The sequence below is a fragment of the Ciconia boyciana genome, chromosome 4 (genome assembly GCF_034638445.1).
Source record: "Ciconia boyciana chromosome 4, ASM3463844v1, whole genome shotgun sequence".
Lineage (NCBI taxonomy): Eukaryota > Metazoa > Chordata > Aves > Ciconiiformes > Ciconiidae > Ciconia > Ciconia boyciana.
In genome coordinates, this window is record NC_132937.1 from 9,238,779 (window position 1) to 9,252,454 (window position 13,676).

Below are 13,676 nucleotides of genomic sequence, written 5' to 3' on the forward strand. Positions count from 1 at the left end.
TCTTCCATTGTAGGGGTTTATTGGTCAGTCACAATAGCAAACTGAAATTGTAAAATATTGTATAGACATTTTAGTTTCATTTTTTTGTTAAGTAGCTATATTTACAAAGAAAAATGAAACACAAGTTTTGGCTTTCTACCAGTTAGTAAGCATTTTATTGGAATGATCTTTCCCCAATCACTACTATGCCAACAAAGACATACCTCTTAGAAGGAAAAAGGCTTCCTAATCCTTTTAAAGTCACAATGTATTTGCTAACACTTAAAGCAGCATTTCACTGTGCTCTCTGAACCTAAGGATGCAAGACTACTGAAGTGAAAAGCTGATTCAGCAATTCAAACATTTTCTATAAACTAAGCCAAGTAACTTCCACTAATTCAACACTTAAGATTTTCACAGAAAGGAAATGAAACTTAAAATTTTCCTGCAATTAGTATTCTGAATTCTTTACATGTCAGTTTCACACTGACAGTTCTAAAGGCATTAATAAGGAGAGATAAAATGAGATTTTCTGAAGATCAATTGATATACTTTGAGAACATCTTGAACTTTAAAGCATATGTAATAATTTTTGAAGTCTTGTTTGCCTTATTAAAATAAGCCAGAAAAATATACAACAATATATTGGTTTTTTGTAATAAAGTTTTTTGTAATAAAAGGTTTTGAATTTTGTGGGTTGATTTTTTTTCTCGATAATTTTCCATATTAAGGATTTGGAATATTTATATGATAGCATTAAATGTGCTGTTGTCATTCATAATATTTATAAGTTTAAGAATGGCATGTTCCACACAAAAGAAATTTGTAATGTGCTTCTGACATACTAAGTAACAATAAGCCATACTGTTAAGGAAGAATGGAAATTCCTTGTTAGAAGGATGTACATAAGATGACTTACGAAACAATCAACATTTGTGGGTAATTCTGTTGACAGCACTAGAGTTTAGTATTTGAGCAATTTAAAATGAGAAACTGCTAAGTCACTTCAAAATATTTCAGTATGACTTCTGAAAAAGTCAGCCTTTTTAATAAGTTTAGTGAACAAATTCTAAAACCAATACTTTGTTCTTTCATATAGCAAATAAAACACAGATAGCTTTTTTTTTGATCCAAACTGACACATCCAGAACACACTATAATAGCCTTTACAGACTACCCGTACCTTTTAGAAAAGCATCACAGGCTACCAGTTAGGCACTGATTGCCCCCACACCTGACTGCACAGGTCACCAACAGCTCAGTTGCAGGTTTCATTTAAAGAACATTCTTCTCATTAGCCATCAGCTACAACTATTCACCAGCCCAAGTGTTTTGCTTACCAAAAAAACCCCCAAAAAACAAGGAACCTCAGTGTGTTTTCTTTCTTAGGTCAGAACAACAATGTGCAAGCTAGATGAATACTTTGTATGATACTGTTCTAATTATTTTGGAATGTTTCACACAAGAAAGGTTAAGTGATGGATTAAAACCAGCAAGGCCTACAAATTGTCAGTCATCATACTAGTTTTAATGATAATAGTATAATCATGCTATCAGGGTAAGGAGGAAGACACAATATCAAGACAAAAAAAATAGAGCTATTTTTTTTTTTCCAGCATAAAGGCAAAAGAAGGGAAAAACCAGCATGTACACTCAGAGCACAGATTATGCAGTTTTCCTCATGAACCAGTTTAATCCCCTCTGTAAACCCTTAATTGTAAACCACGTGAGACTATTCTTCTGTGAAGAAAGTCATTCTGAAAGGAAATATGCCAGTTGAAGAGATTTCTTGGTACATAATATTTTGATTTCCATAACTCAATTCAGAATTGCTGATATACACTGCAGCTGAAGTAGTATAATGGTTTTGGCACTAACAAGTTGGATGAGGCAGGTCTGTTATTTAGATTCCCTAATTCTTATCATATGAATAGAATGGGTGACTCTATGCAAGTCTTCTGTATACCCCCCTCCCCCCAAGACAATAAATGTTAAAATATCTCCTAAATAACAGGGGGGAAAATAAAAATATATACCTGCTTTTAGTTTGTGTTGGACATTTTCACTTTCCTGAGATATGAAAATTCAGGCACTCAAATTCCAAATCTGCATGAAAGTATGCTACAGACTCATCTGGCATATCAATTACTAAGAACTTTTTTCCCCTAACACTAGGATTTAGTAGGAGTAGTAACATCTGACTTGTGGGAAGACAGATTATAGTAAACTAGCTCTGTGAACACAAAAATTATTTACAACTGACAACCACAAAGAGCAATACATTTCAGTGATGGATTTATCAGTTGACAGACCCCAAATCAAGCACTACTTTCCCTCCCCTCTGATATCCTCTACAGCTTTTCCTCTATCCATAGATTTATTGTTATTTGCCTAGAAGTGTACAGAAACAAGCAGTACTGGTATACAACTGTGCATGGGGGTGTGTGTATATATATATATATATATATAAAAAATTGCAAATTACATTTACTCTAAGATGCTATATTGATGTAACTGTAGATTATTAAACAGAAGGTTGAAATAATCTGAAATTTGTACAAAACATCCCTTGTTGACAGGGTGTCTATACAAGTGACTCTTGTTGACAACGGGACTATAAATGCTGTACCATTACTGCTAAAAGGAAAAAAAAAGTGCTACCTAAAGTTCATCTGGTTTTCTTTCCCTTTTTAATATGAAAATATCTAGAAAAACAATGCACTGTATACAGATGTTTTCAGTAAAAGCCAGCATAATAAAATACATTCTACCACCACCACAGTTAAAACATCTTAAAAAGTGAAGCCAGAAGAAAACCAGACCAGATTATATTCAGATAAATACAAGCTTTTATCTTCAGCACATGCATACACTCAATGAATTCTAGGGATCAGATTATAATATTTTATAATGATCCTGGAACTGAATGAAAAGGTTTTTAATCTTTTTGTAAACTTTTATCTTTCAACTTTGTTTCAACAACATCGAATGCAAGAGAAAGTACATTGCAATTTAATTCATTTTTAACAACAATTTTAGCATAAGCAAATGGATAAATTAGATGAGGATTTTACCATATTGTAGAGCAAAAAAAAAAAAGTTTTCTGAGAAGGTCTGGAGACAAGAACTCCCTATTATAGCATAAAACTATGGAAGTCAATATAATTTAGGAGTTCTAAAAAAAAAAAATCAAAAAATCAAAAAACATATTGTAAGAACAACTATTAACAGTAATATTCGACTGAGCAATTATCCCAACATTTCCCCCCCTTCGGTAATACTCCAAATGTTTTGGAACTAGGTAGGTAGCTTTACAAAGGATATTAACCTTTCAGAAGCCTTCTATCTGAGTCAATAGTTTGAACAAGTTTTGTCTAAACCACCTTTCAGCACACATCCTTAGCTTAGCTCCGCTGCAGTTAGACATAGTATTTCAGGTGAAACATGAGGTTCATGATCTTAAAGCATTAGTGTAGTTTTAGGAGAACACATGTAAACGGTAATCCTCAAAGACTACATTTAAAGTTCATTAAAAAAAAAAGGACAGAGACAGAAATCCTGAAAGTACCATTTCCAATGTTTCCTGCCATACTTATTCTTCCCCTTGAATTAGCAAGATATAGTTGTTACTGAGACAAGCATTATAGTTTGTTCTATTTCCAATGGATTTTCCTCATGACATACATTGTTAAAGCACTCAGTCTCTTTTGTTTCATTCAATTCAGCATTTAAGGTCTTATTTTTGCAATAATTTAAGAGGTCTTATTTTGAAATAATTACAGATGGAGTGTACGCTTAACTCAGGTAGCAGTAAAGGCAGCAGTAAGAACTTTATTAGTCAGTATTATAAAATAGTATTTTAATGAACTTGCTTAGTATTAAGTTTCAGGGGCTCAATGACCACACTCCTAACTTCTGAAAGAGTATCATCTCACAAGACTAATTTTCAGAACTCACATACTACATTTGAAAATTGTAATGAAAACACCAATAGAGAGAGCATGAAAGCATAGGATTCTCACACCCCCCCCAAGTCACAAAGCACCTATTTCTGTTTCAAAAATTTTATTGTAGTTAAAGTACAAAAAACATATTATTTCCTCAGAAAGATTATAGAATAGTTTTTAGCCTAGTCTGTAGCACCCTTATGCTTACATAGATGGTTACTGTGGGAGATACAAGGCACGGAAGTTAAGCGTGTTCTTGTCTGCATTACAGCACCCATCTGTCAACAGACTTGAACAAAAAAGCCAAGTAGGATTTTTCCACCTTATATGGGAAAAAAAACCCACAAACAAAAAACCCAAATGCAAGGTTATTACATTTGACACCGCGATCCTGGACAACTGCTCTAAATTACAGGAACACCACACTATATCCAATTCAAGGACAAAGAGTTTGGAGATATTTCACTAGCATCTGCACCTTCAAAAACTTTGTACTACTGGGAGAGAGATCAATTTTGAAGTTAATTCTAAGCACCCTACAATGAAGGGTAGAGTGTTTGTCTCAAACATTCACAGAAGTATACATGGCATTCTTAAAATAAATAAAATCCACATATGAAAACAACCATAAAATGTGACATTTCCCAAATGTTTTCCAGCTCAAGAACACTAGTGCCACATCACTGAAATTGACTACCAAAGTTTAACTGTCTAGAAATTAAGCACTGAAGTATGTAAATTTTTCCCAGATATCAAGAACTACTTTTTTGAAATTTTAGGTATCTAAAATTGAACCTCTACTTCTTAGAAGCATACCAAGAAGGAACTTTTTCATGGACTTCTAAATCTTACTGCAAACAAAGGACTATTTCAGACATTCTAGTAATCTACAAATTAAAGCAATGTCACCTAATCTACATCTGACTGGCTTGATATTTTGTTAGCCTTAAGAATACAGCAAAAATTCCATACCCAACATGAATGTGGGATTTTGTCCTTAAAAAGTGGCAGTCTCCATGAGTGGCATACAATATATGCAATTCCAAGGGATTCCTAAGAACAGCACTGCATTTACAAGTATCAAAGATTTCACTCAGTGGGCCAGCGGTAGAAACAGAGAATAAACAGTAAACTGTTGCATTGGGTTTGCATGGCAAGGTTTTGGTAGCAGGGGAGGCTTCTGTGAGAAGATGCCAGAAGCTGCCCCCATGTCAGACAGAGCCAGTTCCAGCCAGCTCCAAGACCGACCCGCCACAGGCCCAAGCTAAGCCAATCAGCAATGTTGGTAGCACCTCTGTGATAACGTATTTAAGAAAGGGTAAAAAATGCTGCGCAGCAGCAGCTGGGAGAGACGAGTGAGAATATGTGAGAGAAACAACTCTGCAGACACCAAGGTCAGGGAAGAAGGAGGGGGAGGAGGTGCTCCAGGCACCGAAGCAGAGATTCCCCTGCAGCCCTTGGTGAAGACCATGGTGAGGCAGGCTGTCCCCCTGCAGCCCATGGAGGTTAACGGTGGAGCAGATATCCACCTGCAGCCCATGGAGGACCCCATGCCAGAGCAAGTGGATGTCATCGAGGGGAGCTGCTCCAGAGCTGGCCCAATATGCAGTGGCGTGGCAGATCTTGGTGCACAGAGGAGGTTCCTAAGGCAGGGAAACACCAGAGCAGCAGAGAGACCCACCAGGAGCTAGCAGCTCTCAAGGGAGACGCTGAGGAGGCCTGGGCATTGCCAGAGCAACCACAGCCACCCACACATATATAAAAAACAGCCTAGGGAGCACTAGAAACCAGGAACACTAGGAACAGAGCAGGCAAACAGGGCATGTCACATCACCCAGGGCATGATGTGGCACTTCACCCAGAAGGGCACACAGGAAGGGCCTAGTCACCCTACCAGCTCAAGAGGTGAGTTCAGCTGGTGGTCATCACCTTCTCAGAAGGAGCTTTGCTATGGTATCCACCCAGCAGAAAGCCATGTCCTCTGTACTCACCAGAATGGATATGGCAACCCAGACAGAGCTCCCATGAAAACATGCAGCCATCAAGATCTCAGGCTGCAGGGAGTGCCAGAGCCTTTCACTAGTAATGGATAGCAGTAGTGAGAACAGCTGTGTGAGGTGTGACCAGGTGGACAATCTGCTCAGCCTGGTGGCAGAGCTACAAGAGGAAGTAGAAAGGTTAAGGAACATTAAGGAGTCTGAGAAAGAGATAGACTGGTGGAACCATGCTCTGCTCTCCCTGAGACAGAAACAGGAACAGCTACCAGAAAAAAACACAAGATCAAGGGGATCCTGTATCCTCCCCCCACCAGGCTAAAGGCGGTAGCTTAAAGGAAAGGAGTGAATGGAGGCAAGTCCACACTCGGGGTGGCAGGCAAACACCCTCCTTGCCCACCTCGCCTTCCCAGGTGCCTCTGTACAACAGGTATGAGGCTCTGGATTTGGAAGGTCAGTCAATTAATGATGTGGATGATGGTCCATCAGAGTCCACCAGAGCTGTCACCAAGGTCAGAAAGGCCTACCCCCTGTATCACAAACACCTCCACAAGGAAGAAAAGATGGGTTATAGTTGTAGGCGACTCCCTTCTGAGGGGAACTGAGGGTCCAATATCCTGGACAGACAGTCCTCTTAGGGAAATCTGCTGTCTCCCTGGGGCCTGGGTTAAGGACATCACTAGGAAACTTCCTAGCCAGGTACAGCCCTTGGACTATTACCCGTTACTGCTCTTCCACATGGGTGGTGATGAAGTTGCAACGCATAGTCCAAGGGCAACCAAAAGAGACTTCAGGGCCTTGGGATGGTTGGTAAGGGAATCTGGAGCACAGGTTATTTTTTCCTCTATCCTTCCAGTTGCAGGCAGCAATACTGGAAGAAACAGACAGACCCAGTCTTAATACATGGCTCTGTGGCTGGTGTCACCGCCAGAATTTTGGGTTTTTCGATAATGGAATGGCCTACACGGCACCAGGCCTGCTGGCGTCAGATGGGATTCACCTTTCTCAAAGGGGGAAGAGGGTCATTGCTCACGAGCTAGTGGGGCTGACTGACAGAGCTTTAAACTAAACTTGAAGGGGGAGGGGGATAATATCAGGCTTGCCCGTGACAAGCTGTAGGACAACATGCCAAGGTTAGAGGGATGGGGTGCTAGTGAGGGCCCTCAGCCTGTTGCTCTGAGATGTGATGGGTATGCTGCAGCACACTTGAAGTCTTACGGAGGTGAGCCGGGGGCCCTGAGGTAATAGGAGCCAACGGGGAAACACCAGTTAAATACCTCAAAGGAATTAAGGTGTGTTCCTCTAAAAAGGTGACACTTCCGACAGCCCAGCTGAAGTCCCTCTACACCAATGCATGCAGCGTGGGGCAACAAACAGGAGGAGCTGGAAGCCACCATGCTGCTAGAAAGCTACGACCTAGTTGCCATTACTGAAACTTGGTGGGACAAATCCCATGACTGGAGTGCAGCTATCGATGGCTACGGGCTGTTCAGAAGGGACAGGCGAGGAAGGAGGGGCGGAGGGGTTGCCCTCTACATCAAGAAATGGATAGAGTGTGAAGAGCTGTCTCTGAAGAATAGCCACGAGCAGGTTGAAAGCTTATGGGTAAGAATCAAAGACCGAGGCAACAAAGGGAACCTTGTGGTTGGTGTCTACTACAGGCTGCCTGATAAAGGGGAGCCTATTGACAAAGCCTTCTTACTCCAGCTACAGGAGGCATTGCGCTCGCAGGCTCTCGTCCTGCTGGGGGATTTCAACCACCCCAACATCTGCTGGAAAAGTAGCACGGCGAGCTGTATGCAATCCAGGAGACTCCTGGAGTGCATCGAGGATAACTCCTTAGGCCAGGTAATAGACAGCCCTACCAGAGAGGATGTGTTACTGGACCTGTTGGTCACCAGCGCAAGTGAGCTAATCAGAGATGTCAAGATTGGAGGCAGCCTGGGCTGCAGTGATCATGCACTGGTGGAGTTTGCAGTCCTGAGGGACATGGGACAGGCAAAGAGTATAGTCAGGACCCTGAATTTTAGGAAAGCAAACATTCAGTTGTTTAAGGAGTTAGTTAATGGGACGCCCTGGGAAACGGTCCTCAGGGACAAGGGAGCAGAACAGAGCTGGCAGATCTTTAAGGATGCTTTCCATAAAGCGCAAGAGCTCTCAATCCCCAGGTATAAGAAATCAGGAAAGGAAGGCAAGAGACCAGCATGGATGAGTCAAGACCTGCTGGTCAAACTAAAGGGCAAGAAGGAAATGCACAGGCAGTGGAAGCAGGGACAGGTAACCTGGGAAGAGTATAGGGACACTGCCCGGTTATGTAGGAATAGGGTCAGGAAGGCCAAGGCGCAGCTGGAGCTGAACTTGACAAGGGATGCAAAGAATAACAAGAAGGGCTTCTATAGGTATGTCAGACAGAAAAGGAAGGTCAAAGAAAGTGTACTCCCCTGATGAACACGACTGGCAAACTGGTAACAACGGATGAGGAGAAGGCTGAGGTACTCAACAACTTCTTTGCCTCAGTCTTCGCTGGCAACCTCTCTTCCCACACCTCTCGAGTGGATGGACCTCAAGGCAGGGACTGGGGGAGCAAAGTCCCTCCCACTGTAAGGGAAGATCAGGTTCAAGACCACCTGAGGAACCTGAACATATATAAGTCTATGGGACCTGATGAGATGCATCCCAGAGTCCTGAGGGAATTGGCTGATGTAGTTGCCAAGCCACTCTCCATGATATTTGAAAAGTCATGGCAGTCAGGTGAAGTCCCTGGTGACTGGAAGAAAGGAAACATTGCAGCCATTTTTAAAAAGGGTAGAAAGGAGGACCCTGGGAACTACTGACCTGTCAGCCTCACCTCTGTGAAGATCATGGAACAGATCCTCCTAGAAGCTATGCTAGAGCACATGGAGGACAGGGAGGTGATTCGAGACAGCCAACATGGCTTCACCAAGGGCAAGTCCTGCCTGACCAACCTAGTGGCCTTCTATGATGGAGTTACCACATCAGTGGACAAGGGAAAAGCAATGGATGTCATCTATCTGGACTTCTGTAAGGCCTTTGACACAGTCCCCCACAACATCCTTCTCTCTAAATTGGAGAGAGATGAATTTGATGGATGGACTGTTTGGTGGATAAGGAATTGGCTGGATGGTCACATCCAGAGGGTAGCGGTCAACGGCTCAATGTCCGGATGGAGATCAGTGATGAGTGGTGTCCCTCAGGGGTCCATATTGGGACCAGTACTGTTTAATATCTTCATCAATGACATAGACAGTGGGATTCAGTGCACCCTCAGCAAATTTGCAGATGACACCAAGCTGAGTGGTGCGGTTGACATGCCTGAGGGACAGGATGCTATTCAGAGGGACCTGGACAAGCTCAAGAAGTGGGCCCATGTGAACCTCATGAGGTTCAAGAAGGCCAAGTGCAAGGTCCTGCACCTGGGTCAGGGCAACCCCTGGTACCAATACAGGCTGGGGGATGAAGGGATTGAGAGCAGCCCTGCAGAGAAGGACTTGGGGGCACTGGTGGATGAAAAGCTGGACATGGGCCGGCAATGTGCGCTCGCAGCCCAGAAAGCCAACCGTATCCTGGGCTGCATACAAAGAAGCGTGGCCAGCAGGTCGAGGGAGGTGATTCTGCCCCTCTACTCCCCTCTGGTGAGACCCCACCTGGAGTACTGCATCCAGCTCTGGAGTCCTCAGTACAGGAAAGACGTGGACCTGTTGGCACGGGTCCAGAGGAGGGCCACAAAAACGATCAGAGGGATGGAACACCTCTCCTATGAAGAAAGGCTGAGAGAGTTGGGGTTGTTCAGCCTGGAGAAGAGAAGGCTCCAGGGAGACCTTATTGCAGCCTTTCAGTACTTAAAGGGGGCTTATAAGAAAGATGGGGACAGACATTTTAGTAGGGCCTGTAGTGATAGGACAAGGGGTAATGGTTTTAAACTAAAAGAGGGTAGATTCAGACTAGATATAAGGAAGAATTTTTTTACGATGAGGGTGGTGAGACACTGGAACAGGTTGCCCAGAGAGGCTGTAGATGCCCCATCCCTGGAAACATTCAAGGTCAGGTTGGACGGGGCTCTGAGCAACCTGATCTAGTGGAAGATGTCCCTGCTCATTGCAGGGGGGTTGGACTAGATGACCTTTAAAGGTCCCTTCCAACCTAAACTATTCTATGATTCTATAATGTGCCCTGAAGGAAGCTGTGACCCCATGGAGAGCCCACGCAGGAGCAAGCTCCTGGCAGGAACTGCGGCCTGTGGAGAGGAGCCCATGCTGGAGCAGGTTTTCTGGCAGGACCTGTGGTCCTGTGGGGGTCCCACACTGGAGCAGTCCATTCCTACAGAACTGCAACACGTGGAAAAGGACCCATGCTGGAGCAGTTTGTGAAGAACTGCAGCCTGTGGGAAGGACCCACGTTGGAGAAGTTCGTGAAGGACTGTCTCCCGTGGGAGGGACCCCATGATGGAGCAGGGGAAGACCATGAGGAGGAAGGAGTGGCAGAGACAAAATGTTATGAACTCACCATGACCCCCGTTCCCTGTCCCCCTGTGCTGCTTGAGGGGAAGAGGTAGAGAAGTCAGGAGGGAAGTTGAGCCTGGGAAGAATGGAGAGGTGTTTTTTAGATTTGTTCTTCTCATTATCCTACTCTGATTTGATTGGTAATAAATTAAATTAATTTCCCCAAGTTGAGTCTGTTTTCCCATGACATTGTGGTGGGTTGACCATGGCTAGCCAACAGATGCTCATCAAGCTGCTCTTTCACTCCCCCTCCATCAATAACACAGGAGGAGAAAAATACAATGGAAAGCTCATGGGTTAAGATAAGGACAGGGAAATCACTCAACAATTACCATCTCTCTTCTGCTGGACTATCCAGTGCAGGTCCCCAACGAAGTACAGGTCCAGCCAGAAAACCTGCTCCTGCATGGGCTCTTCTCCATGGGCTGCAGGTCCTGCCAGGAGACTGCTCCAGCATGGGTTCTCCCCAGGGTCACAGCTTCCTTCACGGCACATCCACTTGCTCTGGCGTGGGGTCCTCCACAGGCTGCAGGTGGATATCTGCTCCACCGTGGACCTCCATGGGCTGCAGGGGGACAGCCTGCCTCACCATGGTCTTCACCATGGGCTGCAGGGGAATCTCTGCTCTGGTGCCTGGAGCACCTCCTCCCCCTCCTTCTTCCCTGACCTTGGTGTCTGCAGAGTTGTTTCTCTCATATATTCTCACTCCTCTCTCCCAGCTGCAGCAGTTTTTACTGCAGCAGTTTTTATCCCTTAAATATATTGTCATAGAGGCGCTACCGATGTCGCTGATTGGTTCAGCTTTGGCCAGCGATGGGTCCGTCCTCAAGCCCTCTGGAACTGGCTCTATCAGACATGGGGGCAGCTTCTGGCATCTTCTCACAGAAGCCACCCCTGCAGCCCCCCTGCTACCAAAACCTTGCCATGCAAACCCAATACAGACAGTAATTGCTGAGTGATCTCCCTGTCCTTATCTCGATCCACAAGCTTTTCATCATATTTTTCTCCCCCTGTCCTGTTGAGAAGGGGGAGTGATAAAGTGGCTTGGTGGGCACCTGACAGCCAGCCATGGTCAACCCACCAGAACTGTCCAAGAGAAATTGACCTGAGATGACTCAACTGGCAGGTCAGCTGTTAGTCTAGTAGAGCCCAATAGCTATCTGAACATCTGTACAGTGATCACACAGATGTACCTCAGATACATTTTTTTTTTTAAAAATCTAGATTAAAGGTAGTACAGATAGTTAGCCTTTTTATAGCAGTCAAAACTAGACAGCATGTACTGTAGTACAGCCTGTGTGGACTTCATTATTATTTCTTTCCCTCTCTCTCTCTCAGTTCCTTGCCACCAATCTTGATATCATCTTTTATCTACCTAAATGTGTAGACAGGCACTTTTGCATAATACCATTGTCTTCACCTGCTGTTCAGGTATACCCTCAGAAAGAATATAGGCCTTTCTTCCTTTGCACAACCTTCCGTGTGTATAAACACAGTATTTTCATCCTATTTGAACACAATTTAACCTTTTAAGTATGTCTGAACACACCATAAGAGAACCGGTATTTATCTACAGGGTTATGACACCCCAGGCTGTACCAGTTTAGATTTTCAATTTAATCTTCAGTGGGGCAGGAAAAAGCTTTAAGAACAAGATGTCTAAAGATTCTTAGTAAGAAAATGGAGAAATTGAAGTCTGATCCATCAGAGACATAGAAGTGTCCTCTTAATTTTCCTAAGTATAAAGTTAGGTAGGAATCTCAACCTCTGAAAAATCCTATTTACTAACTCACTGATCTCTCTTCTTTTAAATATATGTCCTGGTTTCAGCTGAGATGATAGAGTTAATTTTCTTTATAGTGGCTGGTATGGGGCTACGTTTTGGATTTGTGCTGAAAACAGTGTCGATAATACAGAGATGTTTTAGTTGTTGCTGCACTAGTCAAGGACTTTTCAGCTTCCCAAGCTCTGCCAGGTGCAGAAGCTGGGAGGGGGCACAGCCAGGATAGTTGATCCAAACTGACCAAAGGGCTATTCCATACCACATGACGTCATGCTCAGTATATAAAGCTGGGGAAGAAGAAGGAAGGGGGGGACATTCAGAGTGATGGTGTTTGTTTTCCCAAGTAACCCTTACGTGTGATGGAGCCCTGCTTTCCTGGAGATGGCTGAATACCTGCCTGCCCATGGGAAGTGGTGAATGAATTCCTTGCTTTGCTTGCGTGCATGGCTTTTGCTTTCCCTATTAAACTGTTTTTATCTCAACCCTCGAGTTTTCTTACTTTTGCTCTTCCGATTCTCTCCCCCATCCCACCGGGGGGGAGTGAGCGAGCGGCTGTGTGGTGCTTAGTTGCTGGCTGGGGCTAAACCACGACAGTCCTTTTTGGCACCCAACGTGGGGCTCGAAGGGTTTGAGATAATGACAGATTTGATTGGAATGTGCTAGATGATAGAATTTATAGCTGTTATTGCTGTTTAGCTATTAATTAAACAGCAGGCTTCTGTGCTTGCCATAGGGCTTGCTTTCCTTACTGTATATTAGAGTCTAGGGCTCATTAGTGGCTGCTTTTTGCTTTTGCTGCTTGCCGTGCTGCTGTACTGCTTATCATCTTACTCTGCTGTGCCTGGGAACATTTTGATAACAGCAATGGCCATGCACCTGGGCTGGCAGATGGCCAGGGCATCGCTACTGTTTCTGTGCTGCTGTACTGGACAGGCTGGAACTCCGGTGTGAACTCGAGTCGAAGGGACTGTGACCTGTGGATGAATCCATGTGGGAGCAGGACACCCCAAAGCATCTGTGCCCATGGATTAGCCCATGCCAGAGCAGGTATATCTTGAAATGTCTGTGGCCATGGTTATGTCTGTGCCACAGCAGGTATACTTCTGAAGGGACTGTGGCCCAAGGATAAGTCCATGCTGGATAAGGTGCACCTCAAAGCATCTGTGGCTGTGGATGAAGTCCATGCTGCAGCAGGTACACCTCGAAGCATCTGTGGCTGTGGATGAAGTCCATGCTACAGCAGGTACACCTCGAAGCATCTGTGGCTGTGGATAAAGTCCATGCTACAGCAGGTACACCTTGAAGCATCTGTGGCTGTGCATGAGGCCATGTTGGAGCAAGTTTACTTCTGAAGGTACTACATTCTGTGGATAAGTCCAAGCTGGAGCAGGGGCAAGGGGAGGACTTCATTGCAATGTTAAACCTGATGGTCTGGTCCAAAGGGACCAGGGGT

The 13,676-nt window shown here is 44.1% G+C and overlaps 1 protein-coding gene across 7 annotated transcripts in view; it reads right to left on the minus strand.

Annotated features, from left to right (window-relative positions):
• LOC140650482 (spindlin-Z) overlaps positions 1 to 13,676 on the minus strand; it is a 104,118-nt gene that overhangs the window by 40,447 nt on the left and 49,995 nt on the right. The window contains exon 1 of one of the 7 annotated variants that reach the window (XM_072858779.1): positions 10,445 to 10,465. The exons of the other annotated variants lie outside the window; for them this stretch is intronic. The gene's annotated coding sequence lies outside the window, so the exon portion shown is untranslated. Of the gene's footprint in view, positions 1 to 10,444; positions 10,466 to 13,676 lie in introns of those variants that run through there. 7 annotated transcript variants of the gene reach the window in all.